This window comes from Lactuca virosa, chromosome 5 (genome assembly GCF_052849685.1).
Source record: "Lactuca virosa cultivar CGN04683 chromosome 5, Lactuca_virosa_CGN04683_v6, whole genome shotgun sequence".
Lineage (NCBI taxonomy): Eukaryota > Viridiplantae > Streptophyta > Magnoliopsida > Asterales > Asteraceae > Lactuca > Lactuca virosa.
The window spans coordinates 407,038,364-407,059,379 of record NC_136430.1 but is presented as its reverse complement, the minus strand read 5'-3'; the positions used below and the strand labels follow the sequence as shown (position 1 = coordinate 407,059,379).

General features: G+C 36.2%; 1 long non-coding RNA gene across 1 annotated transcript; it reads right to left on the bottom strand.

Annotated features, from left to right (window-relative positions):
- Positions 1 to 15,905: 15,905 nt before the first annotated feature.
- LOC145113404 (uncharacterized) lies at positions 15,906 to 17,464 on the bottom strand. Its single transcript, XR_013710771.1, has 4 exons — positions 17,171 to 17,464; positions 17,026 to 17,090; positions 16,181 to 16,268; positions 15,906 to 16,032 (listed from the first exon to the last, which is right to left on the bottom strand). It is a non-coding gene; the product is annotated as an uncharacterized LOC145113404 (long non-coding RNA).
- Between the last annotated feature and the right edge of the window lie 3,552 nt (positions 17,465 to 21,016).

Genomic DNA, 21,016 nt, shown 5'->3' with positions numbered 1-21,016 from the left:
TCCCACTTCCAACGGTTGGTTTTTTTTTTAAACCTTTCCAAAATTAACATCTTCCTAAAATTCACCTTAAAAAATTAACATATTAAATTATTTATTTATTTATTTATAAAAGACAAAACTGCACAAATGGTCCATGTGGTTAGCTGAAGATTGTCACTTTGGTCCAAAAAAGTTTGGACTAGCACCAGAGGTCCAAACTTTTCATTTTGTTGCAAGTTTGATCAAATTTGCTTTAAATTTTTTTATAATGACGATTTTACCCTTACCTTTTCCTTTTTCAATTTTATTTATTTATTTAAATATTTGACTGATTAAAAAAATAATTTTTTTTAAAGAAAAGACAAAACTCTCTCTCTCTCTCTCATAAACGACCACTTTGTTTTTTTTTATTGTGAAACCCAGAAGGAGGAATCAGCCTCCATCACCCACTCATCGGAGAAACACCATTCAAACACCCCTCGTTGCTGCTTCATTCCCTGACCACCGGCGGCACCAAGAAATACCCCAACACCACCGAGGACCACCTTGCTCCACCACATCACCACCGCAGCTGCCCACCACCCTCTACTCCCCCACTGCCTTTACCGATCAAACCCAACCCAACTCCCTTCCCTTCACTTTGTTTTCGCCGGAAGGAAATCACAACAGGAGGCAGCAACGAGGACGAACCGAGAATGGGGTGGCATTGAATAGTTCTGAAAAATCGATAGCGGGTTCGACTGTACGCAATTTTCCCAAACGAGAACGAGGACGAACATATCTGAACTGATAGAGAAGACGAACCGAGAATGGGGATGGCGCTGTAAACCGATCTTGACTGTGCGCAATTTTCCCAAACCGTTGTTTCTCTTTCTTCATCGGATCCTGCTGGGGTTTGCCATTCTTCTCCGCCGTCGTTGCTATGATAGCGGGTTCGACTTGTTGAAGTAGTCACTCGACGATTTAGGGTTTGCCCACCACCCTCTACTCCACCGTTTCCTTTCTCCGACCAGGTGGTGGTTTCTGGTGGCTAGTATGGTGATAAATGTGAGTGAGTTTGGTCTCCTGAATAGTGGTTAAGATGGATGCGAGACACACTCATCTCCTCGGATGTAATATGATCGGAGAAGATGAAGTTGTGGGTTGTGCCTGATGATGCTGAAATTGGTGAGGATGGCCTGCCAGAGGCGACGGTCGGTGGTTTATGGTCGATGGTGGAGGTTTGTTTGGTGGGGAAAAAGAAATAAGGTACAAAGTAAGGGGAATGGATTTCAACGAGAGAGAGAGAAAGAGGGAGAGAGGGAGAGAGAGAGAGAGAGAGATTTTATTTTATTGATTTAGAGAGAGAGAGAGAGATTTATTTTTATTTTTATTTTCTTGTTTTTTTTTTTAAATCAGAAAATTAGAAAAACAAATAAGAAAAAAGAGAAAATCATATTAACAGGGACAGATCCATCATTTTGAAAATAATCAGAACAGATTGGACCAAAGACGCAACAAAATGAAAGTTTTGGACCACTGGTGCTAGTCCAAACCTTTTTGGACCAAAGTGGCAATTTTCGACATACCACAGGGACCATTTGTGCAGTTTAGTCTTTATAAAACAACCTAAACATATTAATTTATTTAAATTCTATTTTTCTGTTAAAAAAAGTAAGTAAATTTAGTAATAATATGTTTATTTATTCATTATTTATATTTATGTTTTAGCTTGAATTTGAATTATGAAAATCATCACCATATGATGATGAAATTAATTGTATACGTTAAGTTATGGCTGTGTTGGAGTGGATTTAAGACACAAGCTACATTAGATTCAATGTACTTTATACATTGCATTCTTGATAGCCTTTTTCTTTTATCAGTATTGTTGAGTCTATGGGTTGCGCCATTGGGCTTTGTTAGTTCGGTCCATTTGTATACTCGGTTTGGGCCTGTCCAACCGTGTATTTGTTTTTAGGGTTTAGTATATATAGTGCACGCATGCATTATATTAAGGACGCTTCTTGATTATTATTTTACAGATCTTGTACTGTAACCCTAACACACCTCTACAGTAGCAATTCTCATAATTCTTCTGAGGTGGAGCAGTTTAATCATTCGACACTCGTTTGATTCATCGTGGTGTTTATCGTTTTCCATTACTTGTTATTGTCTTATTGATATCTGTTTGAATCTATCGATCTTAGAGAATATTATTCTCATCAATTGGTATCAGAGCAGAAGAGTGTGTAATACATACACATCTCTTCTGTTGGAAGAATATTTTTTGGGTTTCCGCTTTTATCGAATCTGTAGGAGTCGTCATCTCTTCATTGACGTTGTTTCTTGCTTTTGATAAAACCCTAATTTAATCTTTACAAGTCTGATTCTTAGCAGATATCTGAAAAAGGTCATCATGTCTCAAGATAAGTGTTTTGCTGCCAAACCAGTGAGCGAAAGGATCAACGTCTGCGATCAGTTGATCAAGAAGGTACAATCCATTCTCGAATCACTTAAAATACCTGTAACAAACTATGAAAAGGAATTAAAAGAATTGAAATTCAAATTTTCTAGTTTAAGTGGAAGTCTAATGCAAACACGCCTCACAAATGCTAACCTAACCGATCAAATTAGCAGGGTGACATCCAAGAGTGAGGAGCGAAGAATGTGGATAGAGAAGACGAAGTTAGACTTAGTTAGAACGAGAGATGAGTTGATTTATTTGCAACGTGGCAATTTGAAGTTTTTAAAACAAAGGAACATTTTTTGTTTGATTGCTAAACGTCTTTACACTAATATTACTCAGTTACATTTGAATTGTGACATTGGCAAAAAGGTTCACAAAATGATTTTGCCCTTTCTTGAATTAAAGGAGGATGAAGTTGATGTTGATTGCTATAATTGTGAATCCATTGTATCATCAGATGAGATTTCGGATGCTTACAAGATTGGTCTGGACAAAATTGAGTCCTTTATTAAGTCCAGAGACCATGAGAACATGCTTAGGAATTTATTGGACGAAAATGACAAATTGAAAATAAAGAACGAAACCATGCACAAATTTGACTCATTGAATACCAAATTAAGTTCAGAAAATTAGATGAATGTGGAAAATTCTTCTGAATTTGATGAGGATAGTGATATGAGTGAAATTTCTGTAGAGGATGTGGTTGACTGCTCTGAATTCCTCAAAAGCGAACCCAAACCGGAAAAACTACTCATATCTGAAAACTCAATTGAGTTCGCTCGTATGTCCAAGGATAAGTCCAAAGTCCTTAAAGAAAAGGAGGTTGTATATAAAAAGGTGCAAACAGTATCGAATCAAGTGTATGTCACCACTGGAGTTACCAAGAAGCAAGCAGTTGAGCTAACTTCTTTGGTAGATGAAGACAACGCTGATGGCTGTGATAATTTCTTCTGGTCAGCTCCCATTGACAATGCAGACGAAACAATAGGTCTGTCGGAGCAAACCTCATGGAGAGTCAAGGGTAGATATGTGGCAGAACCTCTTAACAAGCCTTCAAGCTTTGATAAGCCAAGTACAAGTGGTACTAAAGAAATTCAAGGCGAACCGGTAAAGGCATCAAGAGAATCATCTCCAAGTGAAGCTCGTGAAGATAAACCGAAACCAAAAGAAAACATTCACAAATCGCAAAAACAACTTGCTGAGCGGACACGTCAAAGGAACAGAAGGTAGCAGAAGAATCTCAAAGAGAGAAAGCAGTTTTGGAATTCTCAAAACGCTAATCACATTCACAAGGTATCGAATCCACAGGTGAAAGTAAGCCCTCAGACAAACAAAGGTCCATGCACTCACTGCCAATCCTGCAGTCAAGCGAACCGAAAGACTAGTTTCGGTCCCAGATCAAGTGGTGACAAGAACCGAAAGCCTAACTTCGGTCCTAAACCCCATCCTCCTCATTCTCGACCAAAGCAGAATCCTAACAAGGATGTCAAGGATGACAAGGGAAAAGGGAAGCTCGTCTCTGAAGACAAAACGCAAACAAAGAAGACGTCAGCTAACCCTAGGAAACACGAAAACAAGTTTGTTAAGAATCAAAACAAAAATCCTCAATTTGATTTAAACAAACTCAAGGTCTTTACCATCAAAAGGAAAGACGAAACCACACTAATAAAAATAACTTATATGGTTGATCTTTCTATTGTTATTCCTTGTTCTGTAAAAGGCTCACGTGCTTTGGGTTCCTAAATCTGCTTGATTTTTGCAGGTTATAAGTGACGAGCAGTTCGACGACGAATGATACATTGATAGTGGCTGCTCACGTCACATGACAGGAAGGAGGGAAGTGCTAAGGGAGTTTCGGGCCCTTAAGGATGGTGGATGTGTCAAATATGGGAATAATTCATATGGCACGATCAAAGGCTACGGAATGATCACAAACGGTGAATTCTCAATCCGGAAGGTAGCATATGTAGAGGGATTGCAACACAATCTCATCAGTGTCTCTCAACTGGTTGTGGGAACTGGCTTGAAGGTTTCGTTCGATGATGAAGGTTCGTAGATTGTTGAAAAGAAGACGAAGAGTGTCTTGTTAAAATCCAAGCGAAAAGGAGAAATGTATCCTCTAAATCTTAACCCAATTCGAGGAAAGCCAGCTGTATGCCTTTTAACGAAAGCACACTCTGACGAAAGTTGGCTATGGCACCAAAGGCTCTCACATCTCAACTTTAAGGATATCAACAAGCTAGTTATCGGTGATCATGTACGAGGACTTCCACTTCTCAAATTTGATAAGGAACACTTGTGCGCAACATGCGAGATGGGAAAGCAAAGCCGAAAGAGTCATCCCACAATTTTCAACACAAAGATCATCGAACCTCTTGAGCTTCTTCACATCGATCTATGTGGTCCTTCGGCCATAGAAAGCATCGGTGGTAGTAAGTACATTTTAGTAATTATTGATGGTTTTTCACGCTTCACCTGGGTTTTATTTCTTAAACAGAAATCAGAGGTGACTTCAAAGCTCAAAGCATTTATAAAGCAAGTGGAACTTCAATTGCGAAAGGTGGTTAGAAATGTCCAAAGTGACAATGGGCTGGAATTCAAAAACCAAGAGTTTGAAGAATTTCTCACTGAAAAGGGAGTGTCTCACAACTTCTCTGCTCCCTATACTCCACAACAAAATGGCGTAATTAAAAGGCGAAACCGTTTGTTGTGTGAAGCGGCCCGAACCATGCTCAGTTTCGCTTCTCTACCTCTGTACTTCTGGGCTGATGCAATTGCAGCTGCCTGCTATACCCAGAACCGAACCTTCCTCAATAAGAGATTTTCCATAACTCCATACGAAATCTTGAATAATCGCAAGCCAAATGTCAAGTTCTTCCATGTGTTCGGTTCAAGGTGCTTTATTTTCAACTCCAAAGAGAACCGAAACAAGTTCGATGTAAAGGCAGATGAAGGGATTTTTCTTGGTTACTCGCTAACTTCAAAGGCATATAGGGTTCTGAATAAACGTTCAAAGAAAATTAAAGAAACCTACTATGTTACTTTTGATGATGATTACGTGAAGAAACTTCAATCAAGCAAAGGACCAACAGAGGAAATCTTTCCAAAATCAGGTCAAGTCTCTGTTCCAATTTCCAATCTATTTGAAGAATACATGTTGCTCTTTGATGAACCAGAGAGAGCAATTCATTATGAGACAAAGGCAGCTGACAACAAGATCGACAACTTGAAGAAATTATCGATGAAGCAGCAAAAGAAATGGAAAGCGAACATCAAGGAACAACCGAACAGCCAGGTCCAAGCGAACCTCAAGATCAAACCGAACAGCCAGATCCAAGCGAACCTCAAGATCAAGGCGAACCCCAAAGCTCAAGCGAACCTCAAGATCAAGGCGAACCCCAAAGCTCGAGCGAACCTACTCATAGATGTTCTACATTCCAGGGGGAGAGTTCATCTACACCAAGGCGACCTGACTTACCATTCCAGGGGGAGAACCCATATCCAACAATGACCCATGAAAGTCCAATCGAGAGGGAGAATTCTGAACCAACAATTAAGATTGTTTCGTCATTCGAGGGGGAGAATAACAATAAAAATGACGAAGATTCTCAATCAGAATTCGAAGAAGAAATAAATGTTGAATTGGATCCTGCTTATGATCCGAACTACCCTCCTTTCACAAAATGGACAAGAGATCATCCAAAAACTCAAGTAATCGGCGAATCATCTGAGGGAGTTCTTACTCAGTCTCAAATAAAAGTGAAGCAAACTGCTCTGTTCTCTCAAGTAGAATTTTGCATGTTATATTCGTTCTTCTCGAAAATAGAACCAAAAACGGTTAATATTGCACTCGATCACTCCGATTGGGTACAGGCAATGCAATACGAACTCCACGAGTTTGAGCGAAATCGAGTCTGGAGACTGATTCCCACACCAAAGGATGCATCTGTGGTTGGATTAAAATGGGTATTCAGGAACAAGATGGATAAATAAGGGAACATAATTCGCAACAAGGCAAGGCTGGTAGTAAAGGGATATCGTCAGGAAGAAGGTATAGATTACGAATAAACATTCTCTCATGTAGCAAGGTTAGAATCAGTTCGGATCTTTCTGGCATACGCTGCTCACAAGAATTTTGAAGTGTAACACCGTAAATTTTCAAACGAATTTTTCATTTTAAAAACGCATACTTTTCATAACATTTTGTATAAAAACCTCGTTTATTCAAATTACAAAACACAACTCCATTAATAATCCAGGATCCTCAAACATAACTCTTTCTCTGATGTGTACAATCAAGCCGGTGCCGTCCCGCGATCCTGAGAACCTGAAACACATAGCACATAACACGGTAAGCACAAAACTTAGTGAGTTCCCCAAAATACCACATACAACACATAGCCACTCGAGGCTATAACTCGGTATGACCCTCCGGTCAATGTGTCTCAGCGGGACCCTCCAGTCCCGTAGCTCGTTGGACCCTCCAGTTCGGTCTAGCTCGTTGGACCCTGCGGTCCGGTCTAGATCGTTGGACCCTCCGGTCCGGTCTACTCGAGGACCCTCTGGCCTCGTAAGTTGTTGGACCCTCCGGTCCGGTCTATATAACACATAGCATACATATATCACAATGCACATAAACTCAAACATACACATAACACATAAGACCCTCCGGTGTGCACATAGTTACCACTCTAGGTAATGTATAGTGAGTAGACTCACCTCGGCTAGCAGGTGAGCAAATAACCTCGCGCTCGGATCTCGAACTAGCCTCCTCCTAAAACAAAGGATGAATATCTCTTATTAATACTCTTTTCACGAATCAGATAATCGAGGGCGGTTCTTTCTCTTTCTAACTCTTTAAAGTGGGTAAAAGACCATTTTACCCCTCCAAGGTCTCTATCATATATGTTGACCAAAACCCCAAAGTCAACAGAAGTCAAACTCGAGTCAACAATCCAAGTTTGACCCGACTCGTCGAGTGCATTCCTGCGACTCGTCGAGTCCCCTAGTATCCTCAGAAGTCTCAAAAGTCCAGCTCAACTCGTCGAGTTGACCCCCAACTCGCCGAGTTATCGCACAGTCAATCCATCAGGACAAACCCTCGCCGACTCGTCGAGTCAGTTCATGGACTCGGCGAGTCCCTTTGATCTGATTTCTCATTCAGACGATTACAACCAGATCTATCACTCTAAACTATAGATCTATCATCCCAAGGCTCAATAATTACGTAAAGCTTCGATCTTTACGTTCATACATGATGCTATTGCTTCAAAATGCCAATACATGCTCTTCATGAAGGTTTTTGCTCATCAACCCTCACTTGGATCACTAAAGCTGAGACATCTAGACTCTAAGGACCTTAGGAGGTCTAGATCTGAGGTTTCCAACCACAACCAGGTCTCATTCGACTTATAGATTCAAAAGAATGGAAGCAAAGCCCTAAAACTCCCAAAATGAGATCTAGTACAAGGAATGAACAAGATGAGGACTTTGTACCTTCTCTTAGCAGCTGAAACACTCAATACCACAGATCCACTGCCTTCCTTTGTTCCCCATCATGAAGCTCTTCATCCTTCTTCATAGAAATGCACCAAGAACCACAATATGAGCTTCTCTCTCACTCTCTAGCTCCAATAGAAATTAGGGTTTGCTCTCAGGGGAAGGTAGCCGCAAATGAGGCTATAAATGCCTTTAAATAGGTCCCAAACCCGGGAAATTAGGGTTTCTCTGCCCAACACCTACTCAGCGAGTCCCTCCTCTGACTCGACGAGTCCATTCATTAAATCCACGCGAGCAACTCGACTCGACTCGGCGAGTTGGTCCCTCAACTCGTCGAGTCCCTCCTTAAATCTCAAGATTTACATGCACAATAATGTCCCTGAAAATCCGGATGTTACATGAAGTCTTTCAAATGGACGTCAAATGTGCATTCTTGAATGGAGAACTAGAGGAGACTGTATATGTTGAGCAACCACCGGGTTTCGTGAACGAAATGTATCCTAATCATTGCTATATTCTGGATAAAGCCGTCTATGGTTTGAAGCAAGCTCCTAGATCCTGGTATGAAACCCTTACTCGATTTCTAAAAATGTCCAAATTTAAACAAGGTTCGGTTGACCCAACCTTCTTTCGCAAGAAAGAGGGTGACCACTTAATGATCGTCCAAATTAACTTTTTCTTTGGCTTGAATATTAGACAGGGACCCGAAGGCATATTTATCAATCAGGAGGCTTACACGAAGACCCTACTGGCTAAGTTTGGCATGATGGGAGATTCTAAAGTAAAGGTTCCTATGGCATTTGGAATAAAGTTAACACCATCTCTGGAGAAACCGGTTGCTGATATGACTCTCTATCGTCAAATGATAGGGTCTCTAATGTATCTAACAGCTAGTAGACCGGATATAATGTTTTCTGTTTGTTATTGTGCCAGATTCCAAGCTAATCCACGCGAACCTCATATGGTGGCTGTTAAGAACATCTTCAGATATTTGAAGCGAACCTCATCTCTCGGTCTGTGGTATCCTGCTAAATCAGGAGTTTTTGTTCAAGCATTCTCTGATGCTAATCTTGGAGGATGCGGTTTGGACCGAAAGAGCACTACAGGCGGATGTCAATTCCTCGATGGTAAACTCATCAGCTGGCAGTCCAAGAAACAAACATGTGTTTCACTCTCTACAGCCGAAGCTGAATATATTGTTGCAGCATCTTGCACTTCACAGGTCATTTGGATCCAAAGCCAATTAAGAGATTATGGGCTGCATATGAAGAAGATTCCTCTTTATTGTGATTCAGAAAACGCTATTCGGATATGTCACAATCCAGTGCAACACTCCAAAACGAAATATATAACACTGAGATACCACTTCATCCAAGATCACGTTGAAGATGGTAATGTGGAAATCCATTTTGTTAGATCTGCTGATCAACTAGCTGACATCTTCACGAAAGCCTTACCTGAAGTAAGTTTTAATAAAATCCTCCAAGGCTTAGGAATGATGGAAGCTGAATCAGTACCGAAACTACTTTCGCCTCATTAAAATTGAACAAGCGAAATAGAGCGAACACTCGGTCTATTTCGGCTCCGGATTTTTCGGGAACCGAAATGAACCGAACGCTCGGTCCATTTCGCTTCACTACTTTTAGGTGAAGTTTCGGTTGTATACTTTGCACACTATGTTTATCTTTTCTATTTTTATTTCTTTTTCAGAAAATTCATAAAACTCAAAAATATTTTCATTTCTGATTTTATTTCTTTCAAAAATATTTTTCTTTCTGTTTTTATTTCTTTTTCAGAAAATTCATAAAAATTCAAAAATATTTTTCTTTCTGTTTTTATTTCTTTTTCAGAAAATTCATAAAACTCAAAAATATTTTCCTTTCTGTTTTTTATTTCTTTCAAAAATATTTTTCTTTCTGTTTTTATTTCTTTTTCAGAAAATTCATAAAATCAAAAAAATCTTTTTTTTTTGTTTTTGTTGTTCTTGTTGCTTTTTATCAAAATCAGAAATACCAAAAATATCACTTAAAGGTATCATGGATCATTCATATGATGGAGCTGGGACAGGTATTAATCTCTTTATCTTTGTACTAGATAAGTGTCCCCAGAAGCATGTTGTTGTATGTTGACCAAAGCCTCAAAGACTTCAAGTGAAGCCTTACTTATTTGATATACACAAATCAATTCTTCCCAATCAGGCTGATAAAATCACTTATGTCATGAGCTACCTTACTCGTCTCACATTGAGTTAAGAGTTGTCTGCTCGGTCCTTACTATATAGCAGAGGTACTTTCGGTTCTTTAACCTCCTTATCACTTTTCTCCATCACACTTCGGTTCATAATCGTAACCCATGAGACTCTCAGAATTTACCACTGAGGTTTATGGTTACACAACATCTGTGTTAATGATCTTAGCTTCGTTTCACCACGTGCTAAGTGAAACCCAAAATCCAACACCTACAATGAATTGACGGTGAACAATCAAAAGTTCTAGCTTTCACCCACGTATTAACGAAACTACTATTAGTTATTGGTCCCAAGAAATCTCTTTTTAATTTTTGTGCGATCTTTATGAAATTGTCTGACACCAAGGCTTTTCTTCCCATAAGATCCTGTTTATTTTTGTTTTTGAGATTTCTACAAAACTCACCAAGTCACTGAAAATGATCTAACCTACTTGTTTAATAGGCTACACTGGTCTCACAAGTACTTCATCCAACTTTCGGTCTTATGTCAAGTACTGAAGTTCGGTTGAAGCTAAGCCACCCATTATAGCTTAAATTTGAAAAGATGTCTTTCAATGTTTCTTAATAAACATTTGATCGTATTTCAACGGGAAACCACACAGACACTTCTAAGTCTCTCTTGACTTTGAAGGAAGCAATTCGTGCCCGGGATCCATAGTTTCGTGCCTAAATAGACATCACTTAAATCCCACAAATACTTTGCTTTATTTCTTTTCTATTGGCACACTCTTGCACGGAGATCTTTATGATTTTCCCAATTCTTGTTCGTGGTTCTAATAGCAATTTTTCAGATTTTATGCTTCGGTTGTAAATGCTATGGTGGTACACTATGTTAAGGCGTGAACATTGCCAGCCTTATATGAAGCGAAAGGGTTTGTCACAGTTTGAAAAGGTTTGAAAAGTTTTCGAAACTGAGAAGTTACTTCCTGCTCTCAATATTTTGAGCCGGATTGAGGGTGTTACGGAGCCGATTGTTACTCCGCAACAAGGGGGAGAAGATCCGCAAAACCCTCCCAAACAACCTTCTACAATTCTGAAAGTCACCACTAATCCGAAGGGTAATGAAGCTTCGGGTTCTAGTGTGAAGGATAAAGCGAAGGGTATTATGGGTCAGAGTGCTGAAGAAGAGGAAACTGAAGAAGAGAGGGAGAAAAGAGAGAAAGATGCTCATGACACCTTGGTTTGTAGACAAGCTCTCTTTCCACTGTGGTCATTGGAGAAATCGATCAAGGAAGCAATTGAGTCCCCTAGCACTCATTGGCTTGAACCAGTCTTTTCTTTTGACTGTGAGAATACAAAGGATTCTCAATTTGACATGCCTATCACTCGAAAAGCCTTTGTATTTCACTGTTTCGATTCAATTGCCAACGTTCCTTCTCCTGATCCGAAGGTTGATCGAGACCTAATCGAATACTATCTTACGTTCTCTCAATCGCAATACCTGACTTGGAGTAAACAGAAGATCACAACAGTTAAGGTGTTGAAACCCACTTCGGCAGGGAAGTTTATCAACATCAAGTTCAAAGTGACCCGAGGCTCAGACAGTTCGGTTCACATGATCTCCCTAGCTGATCTGCCAAATTTGAATCCTCATGACTGGATTCTCCTGAACAATATTTTGTTGATTAATCAACAAGAGTATGAGCCTATCATTGATCACATCAAGCGAATGCTGGTGTGCTATATTCTTGAAGTCGCAAAGATGGATCAGGAAATCGCCTCTGCCTTGAGAAGAAAGCCCACTATCAAGCCAATAGGGAAGGCAAGCGACATCAACGTGATGATGAAGGGAAAAATCGACCCACAGTTTCATACAGTCATGTTCATCAGGGGCGAAGATCAAAAATGCCTGTTCGCTCTCGTTGACAAACACCTGTTCTCCACTTCTTGCTTGGAGCATATTCTCGATATCATACACAGGTGCAATCAGAACAGTGAAGCAGATAAGAAGATGTTTTCAGATTGCTTCGGTGGTACATTAACTTTCGTCAAACTCTTCTTGCAATCATACCAAAGTTGTTCAAGACTGTGAAGAAAATCACCGTTACTCAACCGAAGTGATCTCTCGCCTCAATTGGCGCAAATGGGGAGATTGTTGAGTCTATGGGTTGCGCCATTGGGCTTTGTTAGTTCGGTCCATTTGTATACTCGGTTTGGGCCTGTCCAACCGTGTATTTGTTTTTAGGGTTTAGTATATATAGTGCATGCATGCATTATATTAAGGACGCTTCTTGATTATTATTTTACAGATCTTGTACTGTAATCCTAGCACACCTCTACAGTAGCAATTCTCATTGAATTCTTCTGAGGTGGAGCAGTTTAATCATTCGACACTCGTTTGATTCATCGTGGTGTTTATCGTTTTCCATTACTTGTTATTGTCTTATTGATATCTGTTTGAATCTATCGATCTTAGAGAATATTATTCTCATCAAGTATTTTTTTTTTTGAGAAATTAATTATCCTTCTATATTTTCTTCCTACATATCTTCTTATCCATCTTAAATGATGACATATGTCATATTTAATGAAAATAATAATATTTTAATACACTTATGTGGCACAGGTCACCATTTAAAACATGTAGGAATATATTTAATTTCTCTTTATTTTTTCCTATAACCATTGTGTGTTTTTGTGATGAAATTGTTCTCCAGCCGATTTAGTATGAACTAGGATGAGGAGTGAAGATGATCAATGATGGAAGGCAAGAGTTTTATGTGTATTTTCATGGACCTTTCTTGACATATCTTCATTTTATGGGTGTTCTTGACTTTTAGCTTAGATTTGCTAGCCATACATGTGTGTATTTACGAAACATAATTAGATATGATTTTGATCTTTATTCTCTCAATTTTGGATTTTTATAGTTGGATACCTCTATTTGAACTTTTGTCTTATTGTCGGGATTGATCATTCCTTTTCGGTTAAGCAAAACATTTTAAGATCTCAATTCTCAAATGACATAAATTGTTTAGATATAGAAGAAAAGAAAGATTATATGTTGAATTTATATAAGAAATAACCAATATTTTATTCAGTTTCCGTAACAAAATGACATAAATTGTTTCTATATAGAAGACAAGAAAGATTATATGTTGAATTTATATAAGAAATAACCAATATTTTATTCTATTTCTGTAACCAATATTTTATTCATTCGAACAAACTACATTTTTAGCTAATGGGGCTTAGGTGTTTTTTACGGATTTTGTTCAAAAATGAATCTGTGTATTTTGTCCCTAAGTTGATAGGTCATCCAGAAAATTTATAAAAATATCAATTTTACCCTTTTATTCTCTACCTTCTTCATGAAACACTGAAACATAAACCAAAATATGAAAAATATTTTCCTTTTGGACCAAAACCAAAAAAGTCAAATGCAGTTTACTCTACCGGCGACGACACATCCATCAGATAAGTTTTGATTTTTGAAATTCCAAACACTCCCATGTCTAATTTGAAGTTTTTTTTAACATGTTCCTGTTCATGAGTTTATGTGATTCATATGCAATGTTGATATGTGAAAAAATGTGTTGAGATGCTCAAGTTAGGTGCTGATGTGCCCATAGAGTAATTCAGAGGTTTGTAATCTGTCCAATGTCCACATAAATGTGCTGATGTGCTGATGTGCCCATAGAGAAATCTGATTGTCGTACTCTACACAACTATGCATCAAACTATGATCATGGAAGTTTATTTTTTTTAAAAGCATGCTACTAAAACACTAACTGGAAAAATAAAAATATAAAAACATTTTAAAAAATGACCAACAAAAATAAATGCAAAAGACATATAACACAAGAATAACCGGAAAGCAGATGCTGAAGACTTTTTCCATGCAATATTCCACATCTTTTTTTAATAGATAAGCACAAAGTTTCCTGCAGATAATGAATAAGCACAAGTTTTAGGAACAGAGAGGTATTTCTGTAAATACACAGACAGGGTCATAGAGTCATAGCTATGGTTACCTGTACAACTGCATATCGTTTCCATGGGGGCATAATCACCCAACACAACACCCTTATTTGAGATTCAATGGAACTAGAAGTGTACCTTTAAGCAGTAACATAAAAAGCTAAATAAGAACAAATAAAAGCATGAAGTTTTAACACATTGATTCTCGAGAGCTTCTTTTTTTTCCTTTTCCCCACCATAAGTTCTTTATTTGGTTAATAAAACATTTTCTTGTTGCAGAGTAATGAATGGAACTTGTCAAAGGAATTGGAATCTGTCATGTGTATGGTTAACAAATAGAAATAATTTGGATTCCATTTATCTGTTGTTTTGTATTTAGTTTGCAAATTTATCAAAAGAATTAAAATGAAAGTTATGTATGTTAAGCAACCGAAACACCCTTTAGTTTTTTTCTTATAAAAATGATAGAAATGCTATTTACTGAAAAAAGATTTTATTTAAGAAACAATTATTATAAACTTTGAATACGGATTTTGTGGGAACTTAATGGAATCCAACTCCATCCATTTTGTCAACCAAGTGTAGTGTGTAACTGAAGGAATCTCCCTAAGTTGCTGTCAAAATTATAATAGAAAAGGTAGGAAAGAAAAACAACATACTGATTTAGAGCACGTATTATTTGCTCATGTTAAGGAACAATATCTTCAGATAATAGATCTATCACGAACAAAACAACAATATCTGTCACAAAAACCCAAGTTTTTTAAGTTTTACTTTATGAAAAGATGGAAACAAATTGTATCACATGAAACACACTTACATAAAATCCCCATGGATTTGGTTCATGATCAAGTGCCCCATCTTGCAAGTGTACTTCACATTTCTTCCAATATCTTAGTTGCTCTAAATCACATGCAATTATGGAATTCACAGAGTGATTTCACTACTTAATTAGGAAAAAAAAATTATAGTATAATGCCTTAACAAAAAAAAAAGATGAAAGTATAATATGCTATAATTGGGTAGACATCTAAAAGCATTAGTCCTTGAATTAAGTAAGAAACTCAAACAATTCCAGGGAATCTCCCTCTCTAGCTGCTAAAAGCTAAGAGCCAATAATCTCGTACAATGCTAAAACGATTCCTAAAATGAAATGCCTCCCCTCTCTTTATTCTTCTCTTTCTCCTAACTAACTCTTTAGCCACGCTTCCAAATTTACCCTTTTACCCCTTCTAGAATTGACCTGTAGCACTTTTGGTTCATTTGCACTTTTAGTTACTATATCATGATGTGTATCACACTTGCATTGATTGATGACTACAAGCCACAATTTCCAACCTTCCAAGAAAAGCATACCCCCCGTTCCATGTCTGAAGAGGGTAATAACGTAATTCCAACCAATTTGGCATTTATTATATTAAGCTTTAATAAACTCATTTAGAACTTACTACCCTATATGAAAATGGACATGATCCTGAATACCATTCCATGTTCCTTTAAAAACAGAAAGTGTGTGTTTCCGTATGCATTAATCGCATGGATACAAAAAGGCGTTACTTCTCAGAAGAATATAAAGCACAGAAGAGTAAAATACACTTTTGGTCCCAGATTATAGCTAATTTATGAATTTGGGTTCCAAGTAAAGTGGCTATTTTTGGTCACCAAGTATAGCTGATTTTTGTAATTTTGGTCCCAAAAAAATTATCATTTTACTTGGAACAAGGACCAAAAACGATACAAATCTCAAATAAGGACCAAATTTGTAATATTGCTCTAAAAAGATAGATAAAACTTTCATATATTGTTTCTTAATTATTGTTACAGAAGCATTGATATTTGCATAAGTACTAATAGTAAAGTTTTCATATATTGTTTCTTAATTATTGTTACACAGTAGGTCTCAATTCCGCCATGTCATCCAACAATTTCAAGTTGTCCTGCATGAATGAAAATACAGTGTAAAATTTTGTCCCACATTAAGTCGAAAAGAAACAACAGTTTTGTCATGATGCGATTAAGTACATACAATAAAGAAATCGATATCATGAAGTTAATTGAAAAAGAACAAAAACTTGAGTTTCTTACTCCAACTGATATAGTACACCAATATCATCTGATTGGACTATTCATATATGTGATGTGTGCCAATGCCAAAGGAAGATAAGATATATAACTGAAATAAGCATGAAATTGGCAGTATTAGAACAAAAAAATGCTGAAACAATTGCAAACATGTTTCCAAAATCTTATCACTGTGTATGAAAAGGAATAAGTTCCACTTAGGGTAAGAAAAAATTCAACTTTGGAAATTAACTGCAGTTTAAAGAAAGAGGATTTAAAACTTTGACAATATAATGGGGGACAAACCAAGAGTATCATTATATATAAGGGACAGAGATATATGTATGAATACGCATGATCAACAATTAGCCAAACACAAGAAAGCATCACTTAATTATGAATTTTTCACATCAATAACTTTTAATGTAAGTGAACTTTTAACATAAAAAATAGATTAGATTCTTTGCTACAAGAAAGCATTTTTTATCATGTCAGTCATACATATAGACACAAATCCAAAAACTTAAGATATCATTATCCAGGTAGCACTTTATCAGTGCAAAACTTGTTGAAAAGGAACCAAAAAAATACACAATCTGATGTAAGCTCTTTTTTTTTTCCAAAATCAGTTGAATATGCTAAATATTGAATCTATCAAATGTTAGAAGGACTTAAAGTAAAAATTCAAGAACATTCTTACTTTCTTTGCACTTTACAACAACGGAATAAAATGAATTTGGTTCCTATGGCATTTGTTCCATTTTAATATATAAGAAATATCATAAAGGAAGTGTACCACTGTCTAGTTAAAACTATAAAGTTGCATTTTGTACTGTTTAAAAATGTTAAAGGCTACCAAAAGAATTTACCATTTTGATCCAACTTCTTTCAGCTTCTCCTTAATCTACTTTGACAACTGACGAATCTCAGGGGTCTGCATATTTAACATCAGAATATTAGAAAGCTAACTTGATATGATCATGTATAAGGGAAAATGAAGTAAGTTCAATCCACCTGTGTAACTTCTGATACAGGGTTAGCAATAGCTTTTATAGCATCCTCTTCAATGCAAGATTTCCTAAACTCCATTTGATTACCAGTTAAAGTCCTTACATAATCATCTCAACCTAACCAAATTACTAGTTCAAATTGAATGTCTGGGCTTCAACTGATTTCCCAGGCATTTCATCGAGCAGATGGAGGTTGAAAATTTGGACCAGACTCTTGGGTTCTTAAGCTTAGATAGCTTCTGATATTACTGTTTCTTTGGCTTGATGATGATCTTACAAGGACACATCAGAAATGAAAAGCAACTGAACACAGAACTATCAACACATTCAAACCATGACTAGCTCCAAGATTTTGACAAGAGCTATCATCTTATTAGTAAGATTTTGACAGAGCTATCATCTTATTAGTAAGATATTGAAAAAACTATAATTTTATATCCTGTATTTGATAAAAATAAAATAATTATAATTTTATATTTCAAGAAATACTTACTTTATGCATGCTTTCTCTTCTTCCTCAATAGCCCAAATCTACTCTGCAACCCTAAACATCAGCCTGAGTTCATTATCTGTCACAAAATGACTCAACCTAGCAACTGCCGTAGCATTATGAACAGCTATACTTTTCAAATAATGAAGTTCTATTTTTAAATACGCACTGTCATAACACCAGTTGCTGTACTAATTAATGATATTTGATAATGAAAGTGATCTATTATGTACTAATAGTCAAACAAAATTATCTACTAAAGTATTAACAAAAATAGCTATACCTGATTGCATTTCTTTCTTGTACAGATCACCACCAGAAAGAAGGAGAAGCAATCCATACTTTCTTAACATAATTGGTTTGGCTAAAAGGTAACAATAAAATGCTTGTTCAAACATCACAGCTGGATGAAGAGATTTCTGCAAAAAAAAAAATGAAGTTTTTTTAACAAAATTCTCATATATTATATTTTCATTCACAAAAGAAAATTGATTATTACCTCTTTATATTGACCACTTGTTGTTAAACATTTCAACCCACCAAAGACCACACCATGTGGCATTTTCCTTCCCTGAAGTCCCATGTCGATAAACAAAAAGTACATTTTTTAAATAAATAAAAGAATTGACTCACTAAATAAACAAATATCTTTTGTAAAGAATTACCAGGCATACTAAATAAGTGCTGAAGGCGTTTTCAATGCCATACTCGGAATCTTTCTTTAATCGATTCAACAAGGAGTATGTTAATCCCATCATTTCCTGAAGATATTAATGAACCACAAGTCTTAGGAACAGAGGGGTATTTCTGGAAAAACACAAAAAGGGTCATAGACTCATAGCTATAGCTACCTGTAAAAGTGTACCTTTAAACATTAACAAAAAAACTAAATGAAAACATTAAAAAACATGAAGTGTTTTATAGTGTTACGGGTAAAAACATACATATTTACACTGTGATTCTCGGGGGCATCTTCTTTTCCTTTTCTCAACCATAAGTTCTTTATCTGGTTTCCAAAACCTTTTCTTGTTGCAGAGTAATGAATGGGATTTGTCAAAAGAATTGGAATTAAGAATAGCAATCCATTGAATATCAAGTTCACGATCTAGTTCCTCTACGTCTTTATCATCATCAATGGCTTCGGTTGTTTCTGTTTGACCTCCTGTAGGAAAAAAAAACAAAATGTTTAAGCGTTTAAGGATATGAGATCAAAAAACTAATGTTTAAAACAAAAGGGTAAAATAGTAGAACCTATTGTCCGATCATTCAAAAGTATCACTTGTTAAATTTGCCACAGTAGTAGTTGTTTAAAAAATATAAAATTACATTTCTTTCTGTGGTTTTACAGAGAATTGTTTCTTATATTTTACTATGAGATAATCACCTCAATATATATACAATGATAAGCCTAAACACGGAAACTAGATCAATCTAAACAAGGAAAACTAAATCAAATCAAATCACTCTAATTCAATTATCCTAATTTATATCCTACATTAATATACCAGCTGTATATTAGATTAATATTAATTTGAATATTCTACACTTTCCATTACAACATTACACTTTTTCTTACTAAACACCTTCTACTTTAAAAAATATAACCAACTACATCAATGCTCTTCTGTTTTTTTCTTATTAGAACATTTTATCTTTCACCATTTGACCCCTTTTATAGAAATGAAAAATGCTTTGTATTTAAATTGAATATCAACTTGGTAGATTTTTGAAATTACAATAAAGAAGAAACAAAAGTAGGATGCCATTTCACAAACAAATATATACTTTAAATCAAAACACAATTAACTTTCTTGAGAAACCTGATTGTCATACTCTACACAACTATGCATCAAACTATGATCATGGAAGTTTATTTTTTTTTAAAAGCATGATCAAGAGTCAGTCGGTCCCTATCCAACCTTCCACTGACATCAGTCTTAGTGCATGCCAAAAGCATAAGAGAGTAAGGATTCTACATACGTTTACACTTCATCTTTGTATAGTTCATCTCTTGAACATCCACAACTTTTACTTCAGAAACATGAATATTACACATCAATTATATATGGTTTAAATGCAAGAAATCGCAATCTAACTTTCTTGATTTGTGTATTATAGCATCCTACTTTCATTTTTCCCTATTATACTCTGAAAAAACTTCCCAATTATAGCAATGTCATCAAGATACAAAACAATTTTTTCTTTGCAATTTTCAACATTGTACTTTCAAAAAAATCTACACAGTTTTAGCAATGCCATACAAAGCAATTGGGTAGAAATTTGAAAGCATAATGCTCTAAGAAAAAAAAATAGAAGTGTAATGTTATAATTGGGTAGAAATTTGAAAGCATAATGCCCTAATAAGAAAATATCTAAAAGTATTATGCCATATGTGGGTAAACAATTTAAAGTACAATGTCTTAATAAGAAAAAGTTGAAAGTACAATATTGTAATAGAAAGATATGAAACCAGAATGCTATAAAACACAAATACATGAAAGTAAGTTGTTATTTATTGCATTTAGCCCTAAAAATAACTTACACTTTAAGAATATCCTTGACATCAGGAGACATGCATAGGGGAGTTTCAGGGAACCTTCTAAAGGAGTAAGAGATGGCATATGAGCTATGCAACTTTCAAACTAAATAAATTATACCTCAAACAAGAGGTGATCAGTCTTCACATGCCTAGCTCACTACACAGCCAATATTTGAAGATAAATAAAAAAAATCAAATTACATTACCAACACCTCCTCCACAAATGACCTACCACCAGGATTTCTCATATCACATGCCCAGAAATACATATGAGTATCATCGCTTATTCTCAAGTTCCCAAGGGATGCCTTTATGCTAAAAGAAGACGCTGATGAAGAAAAAGAGAACACATCATATTTCACAAATATAACTATTTCAGAATCAATTAAGTACTCCATTTTAATACGTAGATTCACTAGTAAGAAAGAAAAAAGTCATAGTAGTCCCAGCAGACTGATACGACCCATGTTGGTCGTTTTGGTCAAGTCTATCGACGAAGGGATAAGCATCAAGATTCAAGAAAGAGTTTTTAAATGTTTCCTTGTATTTAGCTTTCATTTTAATTAGAATAATAGTTTTTTACTTAGTTTAGAATTCCTATTTTCTAGGATCTGGTTTTGGTTTATGATTAGGATTAATACGACTATATAATTAATGTTCTAGGGATTAATTAGGTTTTATGCTGGAATAAAAGTCTTAGACGTTTTGCTGGAGATTTCCCTGTGTCTCGAACTACAGGTGGTCTGGTTAAGGTTTCTACCTTCGGGTTAGGATCCTGAACCTATTAATTGGTATCAGAGCTCTACGGTCCTGGTGTCAAC